This window comes from Pagrus major, chromosome 14 (assembly GCF_040436345.1).
Source record: "Pagrus major chromosome 14, Pma_NU_1.0".
Lineage (NCBI taxonomy): Eukaryota > Metazoa > Chordata > Actinopteri > Spariformes > Sparidae > Pagrus > Pagrus major.
Genome location: NC_133228.1, coordinates 1,324,205 through 1,337,523, shown reverse-complemented (window position 1 = coordinate 1,337,523; position 13,319 = coordinate 1,324,205).

Here is a 13,319-nt window from a genome sequence, read left to right as displayed (position 1 = left end):
AGTGGCAGGGCTGCAAGCCAGGAGTCTGATGAAGGCTATTTAAATGCTTGCAAAGTGGCGAGATTAAAATCGAATAAGTGCAGCTTTCTCCCTCCCTTTTTCTGCTTGACTTATCTGTATTCGTTCCCCTAGACCCATGCCGTGGTGGTTTCTGGGTAACCCGCCCCCCACCCCCCCACCCCCAACACACCAATTACCCCTGGATGGATTTTTTGAGTGAGGCAGGATAATTGTGTAATTATCTGGGTGAAATAGGAAGTCTAACGTGTTAAAGTGGGATTTTTTTTTTAAGCCGCTGTGAGTTGGCAAAAAGTGGAGACAGTGGGGCAGGACTGTGCCGCTAGTGAAGCTGCAGGACCTGCTAAAAAAATAGATAAATAAATACATATGGCCAGAAAGGTTTCCAGTGAGACCACTGACCTGGGAGAGCCTATGTACGGGTGCTCAGTGTTGGGTATCTGAGAGGACAGGTGGAGCTCTAATGCATCAGTAGAACATATTAAATATTGAGATTGAAATCACAACTGTTTCTCTCAATTATATAGGGAACACCATATTTTGTATTGTTCTACATCAGAATTGATTTCAGCTCGGCATTCTCCTCAATGAAACACATGGAAAAACTCAGCACTCTGGGTTTGAGTATTATACCGTGCAACTGGGTATTGGATTTTCCCATAAACCACAAACTCAAACCCCAGACAGTTTGGATTGGCAGTCATACCTTCTCCACTCTAGTGCTCAACACTGGAAGCCCCAGGGTTGTTTGCTCAGCCCTGAGAAGCCTGTGAAGATAGACCCAGAAAAGATCCAGGCAGTGGCCAAGTGGTCAAAACCATTGTACCTTAAACAGCTCCAGCAGTTTCTTGGTTTCGCTAATGTTTACCTTAAGTTTATTAGAGATTACAGCTGTGTAACTGCGCCCCTCACTTAAGGTGTAATTTGAAAAATATGGCTAGAATTTGAATGTAACTCCAAAAACATTGGGGGCATCATATCACCAGAGTTAACAACAACTGCTGCTCTTTGCTAGCTATCCTTGGCTGTAGCTAGCTACTGTTAGCTAATAAACTCATGGCTCAGTTAGCCTTGGAGCCAGTGGTCTTAACTGTGCCTCAGCTGAAACCTCAGTTCATGGGGGTAGTCACCACAGCTGACACGGCCCAGCTTAACTGGATTTGGCAGCCTTATAGTGAGCACGGCTGGACACCAAACTGGGACTGTACACAGCCTCTATGGTCAGATTGACGACATGGGATACGGCACGGAGGTGATATAGCGGCTCTGACTAAGACAATGCCTTTGGGGACAACAGGACACGGCAGATGGGGACACGAGAGACAATGGGAGATGAGTGCCAGCAAGAGAGAAAAGAGAGCAGAGATCAGTGCTATAGTAAGATGACCAAACCTAGACCCAGAGCTGTTCCTCTACCAAGCCTTTTTCTGGCTGATGTTGGGTCCCAGGACAATAAAGTGGATGAGGTGTGACGCTCAGTCAGCAATGGGAAAGAGACGTGGTTTACCCCTAACATCCCGGATCAACCTATTGCACTCAATGGCGGACCTTGTTCATAGCTGACAGAACACAAGACTCTGGTAAGAAAAGAGGAGGAGAGCTCTTTATCTATAATGCTTGGTGCTTAAATGCAGTTAAAGTGGATGGACAGTGTTAACCAGATGTCAAATTTCTGATGCCAAGATGTCAACATTATTATCTGCCCAGAGAATTCACCAGTGTTTTTATTGTTGTTGTGTACATTCTTCCGTATGTAAACTCAAAAAATGTACCAAAGGAATTGTATGATGTCATCAACAGAAATATGACTGAACAACCTCATGGAATATTTATTGTAGCTGGTGATTTTAATCAAACAAACCTTAGAACTGTTTTACTTAAATTCCACCAGCATGTCCAGATCCCCACCAGGGGAAGAAATATCCTAGACCATGCAGCTACAAAGCCCTCCCAAAGTCTAACTTTGGCCTATCAGATCACATTTCTCTGCTTCTTTGGCCTACTTACTCACAGTTGACCAAGAGAGTCAAAATCAGTTAAAACTGTTAAAGTGTGCACAGATGAAGGTACACAAAGTGTGAAGGAGTGCACAAAGTGGAAAATGTTCAGATATGCTGCCACTCATGATAACAACATCAGTCTTGAGGAATATACATCTTCAGTGCCATCATACTGTATATCAGAAAATGTGTATATTAATATTTATATTATATTATTGTGTCCAAACCTTGGACCCACGACAGACCAGCAGTGGCGATCAAGCAGCAATCATGGAGGGTTATATTCCAAAAACAATGAAATTTGGAATTAAGAAATACGTTGTCATAGTAAGAAGAGAAGAGCACTAAAATCACTATCGATACATCCAGGACACACACCATATTTTTCCCCAATAATGCTACATTGTGAACAACAAATCTGCATTGTAACAGCAATAAACAAAAGAAAACAAAGAAAGAAAAAAATCAACTGGTCATCATTCTCTATCATCTGCACACTTGATACTGCATAGTCTTAATAACTGAGACATGGGAGTCACGTGATCAGCTGGACAAGATGGCAGCCGAGGTCCCTAGCTCCTAGCCCAGCCTTGCCAACGACAAGAAGCTAAGCACTATTCAAGCAGAGCTAGCCTTACTGGCAGCTAACGTCGGCACTGTTAGATCGAAGGTGGAGGAACTTAAAACTAAAGTGGAGCGTAACTCCAGCGCTCTTGATAACCATGAGCATGCTTTTCGGGAAATAGAGTTGAAGCTGGCAGATATGGAGGATCGAAGCAGAAGATGCAATATCCGTGTCACTGGTTCGAAAGAGGGGCTGGAAGGATCCAACGCCATCCAATATCTCACGCGCTCTCTCCCTGAATGGTTTCCTATCCTTGCAGATGTCCGCATTGAAATAATGAGAGCTCATCGAGTCTACAGTGACACTAAGCGGGGTGGTAACTGCACACTGATCATCAATGTTCTCCGCTACACAACCAGGTAAGCTATCTTGCGTGCTGCAAAAAAATCCCCTCTCTCCATTGAGGGTTGGAAAGTCCATTTCCCCCCGGAGCAACTTTACAGTCAAGTGCCGTCAAGCTTTCCATCAAGCCATGGATACAGCCCGGGATAAATGTTTGGACTTGTTCCTACTTTATCCAGCAACATTGAAAATCAAGGAGGGCACACAATACAGATCATTCACATCACCCAAGGATACGGAAGACTACGTGAATTCTGCTACTGCCCGCCCAGTGGCCCCAGCGGTGGTTACCGGCACGTTGGATCCCCCCCACAACAAGGCTCAAGCAGATCTCTCTGAGACACGCTGAGCTTTATGACAACACCTCGCATTGATTGCAAGTTTTGGACCTCTACCTACACTGAAAAAAGTGTAACATGCAGTTGTTCATTCAAACTAATAACTGCCATTTAAAACAGGATAAAATGATTGATTTGATTGTGAAACTCATTCTTTTTGCATTTAGAGACATCAAGTTTGATTTATACTGAACTAAATATACGTCCAAAGGACCCAAAACAAAGTTTTTGATTTCTCTCAAATTTGTTTTTTTTTCTTCAGGACCTGCAGGTAATATTTTTAGTTTGTGTCGAATGTGAATTGCGCATGCGCATTGCACACTGCACAGTTAGAGTACATGTCAAGTCCCGTAGCTCTCTCTCGGCATGCTGGCCAAGATGCACCATTGGACATCGTGGATATTGTTTACGTCCTGGGTGGATTTCGTCCAAAAATAAACGTAAGTAGCAAAGCAGTTGCTGATAATTAAAGTTTTAGTGTTTTGTGTTGTCAAAATTGCAAAGAATAGCCCAATTTAAGCTGGCTAGCTAGCTAGCTTTGGCGGTGGCTAGCTAGCCAGCTTAAATGGGGCAATAGCTGGCATGATTGTAGTTGGCAGTAGCTGGCTAGCTAGCTGGCAGTAGCTGGCTAGCTAGCTAGCTAGCATTTACTGGTAACGTTATGACCATGAATAATAATACATTTATTTATAACGCGCTTTTACAAGTATCGGTAACGTAAGCTAGTCAAAAGCCATCGCTAGTCTAATTGGGCTACATCCAGGGCTAAACAAATATTGCTTAAAGGTAGAGTCTGGAGTTTTGTTCGTTGCAGTTTGTAAACAAAACATTCAAACTGGGCCCCTCCTCTCGGGCTCAACTGTGTAGCCTCCTGCCCCTGACAGCAACAGTTGTCAGGACCGTAAAGGAAAGGAAATACAGTCCGAGTGAAGCGCTGGAGCCGTGGGCCGATAACAACGGGAGCCTCCAGTGTTTTGTTGTACCGAGCAGGAGAGCCGTTGTGGTGAGCTGGGAAGTGGGTGTTAGCGGCGGATGCTAACCGCTACCGCTAGCCGAAGTTAGCATCGAGCTAGCTCACTACAACGGCTCTCATACTTGTTACCACTCGAGGCTTTAGTTAGATATCGTCCGTCCGCGGCTCCAGCGCTTCACTCGGACTGTATTTCTTTTTCTTTGCGGATGGACTACTGTATTTTTTTAGTTTTTTTTTAGTTTTTAGTTCTGTTGATTGAACCAACACAGATCAGTGTATCACTTGTAAGGGAATTCACTATTACTTCCTTTGTTTTCTCAGTTATCGGATGTGGAAATGCAAAGACTGCAGCCTGTCATTTTCAGAACAATCTGAGCAACTAAAAACATCGCATTGACCATCGGTTTCACGGTAGGTGCTGTCCTCACCCATGCATCCATGCAAATTGTCCCTGTACGTCCAAGACATGGGCTGGTCTACAAAAACATCTTACTAGGAATCATCCTTCTCAGGAGTCCACACAAAAGGTCTCTTCATTCAAGTGCTACATTTGTGACAACAATCAGCTTTCCACGGAGTATGATTTTTTTCTTCATATCAATCAACATTTGATATACAGTGTATCATTTTAGTCAGCATCTCATAGTCCAGGGTTACGCACATATATCTGCCCTCTTTTAGATTAAAATAAATGAAGGCCGACTGCCTAATGTTAAATATGTTGCATATGGTTCATATGTTAAAGATGAATAAATACATTTAAAGTAATCTGTTGGCCAAGCGTCTTTTTTTATAGAGTTTATAAGATGGGAAATACAAATAATTTTTGAAGTAAAGTCAAATAAAATGTGAAAAATATAGTTTGGTTATATGTAAATTAATTAACTGGTGTCAATGCAAACATTAATTCATGTTAATTCAATTAAAAGTGAATACATTAGGTTGGTTCAATTTCAATTTATTAGTTTGGTTCAATAACTAAAATGTTAAGAAAATCATTTGGATCAAGGCAAAGAATTAAGGTTGCGTTAAGTGCAGTATTATTGTTTACATCAACATAAAATAATCAGGTCATAAGAAGTGACTCAATTTAGATTCTGTGAAGTCAAATATTTTAGATGTGATATCTGGACATCATTTTTTTTTAGTTTGAGCAAGGTTATACTTCTTTCAGTGTATGTGGGCCACTGGTTTGTTCTCTATTGCCACCCACTTTAGGGTTTTTTTTTTTTTGCTTCCCACCGAACTCAATATCTTCTGGTTGTTTCGAAATTGGTCCTGCTCAGAGGGCGTCTTCCCCAAGAATTGCTATCCAATAGCGGTAAGCCTGTTCTAATATTTACAATGCTGTTCACTATGTGAAGAGCTTGTCTGTTAAGTTTGACTACATAGAAAGTGATTTGCCCCTTATTTCCTAATACTTTATATAGATTTTTAACATAGTGTTTTGATCTTCATAATGTGTTAACTGATTCATGAACCAAATCTAATTGCTACTTGCAGTATTACTTTGGGCTGGTCTGTGCCTTTCGCTGCCCCATATCCATCTTTGATCACAGACCTACGCATGTTTTTGCCTCTGGCTATGTTCTTTCCCCTCCCCTCCCTATTAGGTATTGTCATTTTAGTGTGTACTGTGTCTACGTCTTACATGTTTTTTGTGTAATGAGGGACTTAACTTTGGATGCAACTTTGTTAATTAAGTGGAAGGCGATCATGACATATTTTCATTAATATGCCAATATGCAGAATCAACCGTTTTTGATAATGGGTGAGCTTACATTATTAGTTTGGAACTGTGGCGGATTGACTGCTCCACATAAACGAGCAAGCACTCTGAGTTTACTAAAGAGTAGGAAAGTTTTCATTGCGTTGCTGCAGGAAATGTTCAGATTCTGGACATCTAGCAAATAGATTCTATCATACAATAGCATTTTCTTCTGCCACTACAAAAACGAAGGGTGTGTCCATTGTAGCCAAACGGACTCTTCCTCTTAAGGTATTGTCATCCTGGGAAAATGATGCAGGCAGGATTGTGGTCACTAAAATAGAGTTTCATGCTAGAAAAATTGCGCTTGTCTCAGCATATGCCCCTAATGTTTTTGATGGTACTTTCTATAACACCCTCACAACCAAAATGTTAAAATTAACTGGTTACTCTTTCATCGTTGGCGCGGATTTCAATGCTGTTGTAGGAACTTGTGCCATCGCCTCTGCATTAAATTGGGGCCCTGTTTTTCTTGTTAACCCTTTTCATCTGGATGAAGAAGATTTACAGGAAGGAGGCGTCTTCCAGGCTGACCATCTTATCTCCTGGCAGAGAGGATAGTGTTCTCCTGGACCATAAAGACTTCAAATGAGGACAGTTGTAATTAATTTACAACCCAAAGCCTTTGGATGAACTTACTCTCCCATTTCTGAACTCTCTCTCCCCTTTTGAACAGATAAAACTCTTCCCACAGGTCATGTGAGTCCTGTGACAGTTCACCAGGAGGGACGAACGAATGTCATCAGAATGTGTTAATACAATGTCTTTACATTTGCAGATTAAGTAACACGCCTGATCACTTTCTACCTATTTCTCTCTCTGTCTCTATGACTTCTGATCCACAAACATTCACAGAGTGGACATCGGACACCTTCTGACGTGTTTTTCTATGCTGTTACTCTGTCTTTTTTAATTTATGACACATCTGGATGCTATCTGGCTCACATTCCATTCAAATGGCCTCTGTATTCTTCCAGATTTCAGACCATTTCTAATTAACCATTAAGTCAGTATCTCACAATCTTATTTCTAACACATTAAGAAACAGTAAGAGAAGCTCATAAAACTGATCTTTCTCCCGTTTCTCTACGATTAAGATTGACTGAGATCAAATTTTAATGTTTAATCTGTACTGTGTTCGGTGGAACCACAGCACCTCCTGATGGTGAGTCCTGATGCAGTTGGACGAGAAATATTCTGTTTAATATGTTCACGGTTATAACCAGTAAATGACTCTGATATGTCTTTGTTTTAACAAGTATTAAGCTGAATATGTATAATTAATGTTTAATCACGTCATAATCATTTTCATGATAGACAACGTATATCTATTAAGCCATGGTGAGAATCTGTGAGAAGGTGAAGCACTGTTTTGTAACGTTTAAATCTTGGAGACAAAAGCCGGTAAGCCCCGCCTAGACACGCCTCGATTTGCAAGTAATAAAACGGAGAGATCACGTCTCTCGGTTCGGTTTTGTTTTTAACAGTTTTGTTGTTTTTCAGTTTTACAGTTTTTGTTTTAGTTCAGTTTTAATTTTTGTTTAAGTTTTTCTTTTGTAACTTATTTTGAAGCTTTTTACTTTACTTTGAAACACGCTCCAAGACAGCGATCTCATCAGAAGTGCTCACGCGTTGATTTTTCTCATTTTATATTTTTCGCAGTATTGATTAGCTTCTTTTATTAAGTTTGTACCAGAACGAAGTTCTGTTTTAATTTGTTTTATACCGTTAAGTATCGTAACCCGCTTTTGAAGAAGTGAACTTAATTTAGATTACCTTGCATTAACTAACAACGGAAGATCCGCCTGATCAACGTATCATCCTCAGTTATTTTATTCAAGAAGTTAAATCTAGTTTACAAAGTCAGAGCCTGAGAACCACTCGAAGAAACGAAGAAGAACATCTTTATCACAATCATCATCAAAACACTACAGCAAACTTGCTGTGTCCGAGACCGTGCAAGCGGTTTCCAACGAAAGACAGACTCTTTGACAAGCCCCCAGCGCTCGCTAGCGGTATCATCCCGCTGGGCACTGAGCCAAGATCTGCACCGGATCGGTACGGGACCAGCTGCCCTCTTCCTAAGACAACGGACCGAGGTGCCCAACCGACTGATACCGGACGAGCTGACCCCCGGCCATCGGACCGGGACTGGCAGCTAGAGCTGCAAATCACCCGAGGGAATCCGCCGCCGCGGCCCCGCAACTCGGCTGAGAAAGTAGGCTCTCCATCACTCACAACAGCTGGATTCACACATGATACATGAGATGGTCTATGGCTCTGATTCATATCTTTTAGCTTAAGAGAAATTCGGTTAGGGTCTCGTTAGTATTAAAATTACTACCGTAATATTTAAATGCTTCAACCTAACCCATGATCTCACCATCAGCCCATATTCCACTAATAACCCATGACCTAGTTATTTCACATTTCCTGTTACCTGTGTTATTCATTTAAATTGCCATTTCATTTATTTAACCTGAATTATTTAGTCAATAAACATATTTAACCGTATGTCGTTGTCTGTGCAGGTTTGTTTTTAATGTGGAGAACCGATGGATATGTGTAGAATTCACTTCTTCATATCTGAGATTGAATAAATTGATCTGAAATTGATTAAAATTGATACAAGTTAAACTTGTCCAGTCGAATTTGATTAATTACCTCCGGATTATTCAAATAGACAAAATAACGGAGGTGGTGCCCCATTAACGAGTGTTTATTATTAGTGTATCTCCTACACTGTGTTGGACCCAGTTGTTGATAGATTGAATGCAACAGCTTCGGGGGAGCAACGCCAGGACACAAATGCTCTTAAAGGGATAGTTCGGATTTTTTGACATGAAGTTGTATGACATCCTCACCATCAGTGTCGTGCATCAGCAGTGACTTTTCCCCCACTGCGTCCTGTGAGCCGAGGTCTGTCCCGCTGTTGTTGCTGAAGAAAGTAGTTACGGCTAGTTTGCGGGGTCACGAAGATAAAGCGTTTTGCTTCAAAAAACAACATCCGTTCAAAAGAGTAAAACATTTGCATCAAAATATCGTTTACGACAAAAAAGTCAGACCTCACGATCACCTGGCACTATTTCCCCTCCCTTCGTATCACTGCGCGCTTCCGCCTGTTGACACACCGCACCGCTCCGTCAGCTGTTTCACGGTGTTTACATGCTCGGATGGTAAACGTAAATATGTCTGACTACGAAACGAGTGATGAAGACATTCCTTTTACCACAGAGCCAAAGGGATATCTTTATGAACCCGAATACACAGACACCGAGCTTTGTCAAATGGAGTTAGAACGGGCAGAGAGAGAGGAGAGAGACAGAGAAGCGGTCCAAGTTGCTGACAATAATAATAACAGTCATCATATAAAAAGGCACCATCTTTAGCTTGTAGATAGTTGTTCTTACCTGGGGTCGTGGCACAGCAGCGCTCTTCAAAACATGTTTCTTCCTCTTTCCTGGGCATGTAGGAACATAATCGTCCTTGCTGAAGTGTGCACTACACACACGAAGCTTTTTCACCCTTGGCAGTCTCGCTTCAATGTTCAAGCCTATGGCAAGAAGCCAAAGTTGCCTAATAGCAATGTCCGTGACAGGAAAGCGGTGAAATATATACGGCGACTTGGTGTGATCTTTGTTGTTGCAACCCAGATAATCACAAATCCGCATCATTTTTATATATCCTCTTGTCTAATAATCTCGCTAGTACTCACGTTAGCTCTCTCGCACATCCAAGCATGTAAACAACGTGAAACAGCTGACGGAGCAGTGCGGTGTGTCAACAGGCGGAAGCGCGCAGTGATACGAAGGGAGGGGAAATAGTGCCAAGTGATCGTGAGGTCTGACTTTTTTGTCGTAAACGATATTTTGATGCAAATGTTTTACTCTTTTGAACGGATATTGTTTTTTGAAGCAAAACGCTTTATCTTCGTGACCCCGCAAACTAGCCGTAACTACTTTCTTCAGCAACAACAGCGGGACAGACCTCGGCTCACAGGACGCAGTGGGGGAAAAGTCACTGCTGATGCACGACACTGATGGTGAGGATGTCATACAACTTCATGTCAAAAAATCCGAACTATCCCTTTAACCCTCTAGGCGCCAGAGTTTATTCAGGAAAATATTCAGTTTGGATTTTAAGATTTCAAAAGGCTGTAGCTTGGAAGTGGTGAGAGATAAATCCATAGTGTAAATGAGAAAAATATTCATAATGAACTTAAGTTTGTGATGGGAGTAAATTTACTCATCTAATTTGCATATTGTGACGTCACCAGGTGGCAGCCATATTGGATTACGTAACTTTCAGTAAAACTGATTTTTGAACATATTTACAGGGGAAAAAAATGTATATTGTCATTTCATCCTCAAAATAAAGGAACAGGAGTTTGATTGGAGTAAATTTACTAATCTAAATTGTATATCACCAGCATATCTCAGGGATGGTGATATCATACCAGCCATAAAATCTGGAGTTTGGCTGAAGTTGGTGTGTGTCAAGGTACTGGTGAGCATATCTGTTGGTTTCATTTGTGATGAGGTTCCAGAAATCCTCATCCAAAAACAGAGACAGAAAATCACATGCACTAGCATCTGTGAGATCCTTGTCTCCACGATACCCCACAGGCTCATCAAAGTCCCTGATCCATTTATGGAACACCTCCTCACTTCTCAAATATTCCCAGCCATCATCATCAATTACAGCCCTATTTTGATGACCCCCTCTGCCACCCCCACGTCCCCTCCTTGCCCGATTTCTCCTACGACCACGGCGGAGAAAACTCTCGCCGTGATCAGTGTGTGTTGCTTGTGTGACAGTGTGTGCAGCTGCAGCATCGTCAGAGTCACTCGTCTCTGACGAGCGATCGTCATCAGAGGGCAAATTGTCCCCTTCTGAATCGCGATCAGCAAAGATCTGTGCAAGCACCTCATCCGCACTGTAAAGTCCTCTGGGCATTTTGTTTTTTATTACAAAAATCGCTATCTATCTCTCTATCTGTCCAGCACGCTCCTGCCACCGCTCCGCTGCTCTCTCCTCTCCCGCTCTCCCGCTCAGCCGCTGCCGCTCTGACAGCTGGTGTCGGGTTTCAAACTTTTTTTTCTCAGATATTTTGCATAGAAACACACCCACAAATGACGTCAGGATTGAAGCTGGGCCAGTGGTCTGGGACTTCTGGATATCTGGCGAACAGTCAACCCTTCCTCTAAAGATGTTTCTTTTTTTTCAGGAAGACACAAATCTTTCTCTAGAAATGATTTTCTTTTTGCATCCCCCCAACTTTTTCATAGTATTGATAAGGCAGCCCTGCTCCCAATTGCATTTTCTGACCATAAAGGTGCGCTCTGCTCCGCTACACTTGGCAGTTTGTCCCAACGTGCAGCCAGATGGCGCTTTAATGCATCTTTATTGATAAATTAATCCTTTATCACTCAATTTATTTCAGGATTCAAGATTTTTATAGACATAAATAATGTAGATGACCCCAGAATTTTATGGGACGCGATAAAGGGTTTCATAAGGAGTAATGCTATACTGTTCTGTTCTAATACACAGAAAGCCAGGTCACAATAAATAACCTGGAAGCAAAATTCACCAGGCTAGATTCTGCTTTGCAACTTAAATTCTCAGAACAAGTAGCTTTGGAGCGTGCATTGGTCCGAAAAGAAATTAACAACATCCTGAAGCAAAAATCAGAATTTAAAAATCACAGGACACGATAGCGATACTATTTCCATGGCGCTAGACCTAGCCATCTGCTTGCCATGAGGATTGGGTCTAGTGAGTATTTCTCAGATATACCTGCCATCAAAGCTGTGCATGGTAACATCACCACTGATCCTAAAGAGATAAATAAAACATTTCAAACCTTTTATTCTGACCTGTACCAATCAGAAGTCACTGCAGTCAAAAGTAGATGTGACTCATGGCTAAACCAATTGGACCTGCCCCAGCTCTCTAGCAGGGACTCAATCAACCTAGATAAAGCGATCTCCTTAGAAGAGTTGAGAGGGGCAGAGGGGTAAATCTCCAGGCATTGATGGGATCCCCCCAGAGTTTTATGTAGCTTTTTGGGAGCAGCTGAGTCCTTTCCTTCTTCACATGATTAATTTCTCTATTGAAAATGGTGGATTCTCTAGGGATGTTAACACTGCTCTGATTTCTTTACTTCTGAAAAAGGACAAGAGTCCCACTGACTGTTCTAACTATCGCCCCCTAAGTCTTCTAAACTCTGACGTAAAGATCTTTGCAAAGCTCCTTGCACTTCGCCTTGAGCCTCACATGCCAGAATTAGTGAGCTCTGACCAAACAGGCTTTGTAAAATCAAGGATGGCTGCTGATAATGTCAGACGTCTCCTGCATATTATTGATGCTGCAACAGACCGCGAGACACCAATGTCACTCCTATCCCTTATATTAATTATCACTATCACTTATATTAATTTAGCACACGCAAAGTGATTTATCAAACCTGAAAGCAATTTTGCTAATAGAAACTGCTTCTATATTTAACATGTCTCAAAGGGAGGTGCAAACGGTTTGTATGCGTAATTGCGCACACATGGCTGCGGTTATTGTTGCAAGAAGGAGACGCCGAAACAATGGAAGCCTGTTTTATTTGCAGACCTTTTATTATACCCCATTATTCTTTTGTTCTTCTTCTGATGTCTTGGTATCTCCTTTTCACTTCATCCACTGTTCGCCTGTTTTTTCCAACAGCATTAACTTTTTCACCGATTTTCTCCCACACGGCGTTCCTTTGCGCGACCATCAGATGCCTTTGCTGCAGCTTATTGAAATCTTTATTCGCTTCCTCTACCAACACTTCCAATTCCAAAGGGTCGAATTTCACTTTGCGCTTTCGCTCTCTCAAACTCGCCATGCTGAAAACCATGAAACACGCTAAACCCTCTTTTAAATAGGTGTGTCTCCAACACGTTTGCACCTGTTGTCTTTTACGCAATCACTCTTAGTAAATCGCCCACAAACCGCAGTTCAAACCCACACGCAAATTTCTAGATTGCGCATGCAGATTAGTACAAGCAATTTGGGACCTTAGTAGATCCGACCCTTAGTGCGTTATATTAAGCAACAGGAATCCAGGGCTACGATAACTGCTGTCCAGTCTCAAGGAGGGGGTCTTGTGACAAAATTGTCAGACAGAAATGAGGCATTTAGACATTTTAACATGGAACCAGGGCATGAAATTGGCACCCACCCACACGCCAAATGCGGGTAACTTTTGTGATTGGCGGGT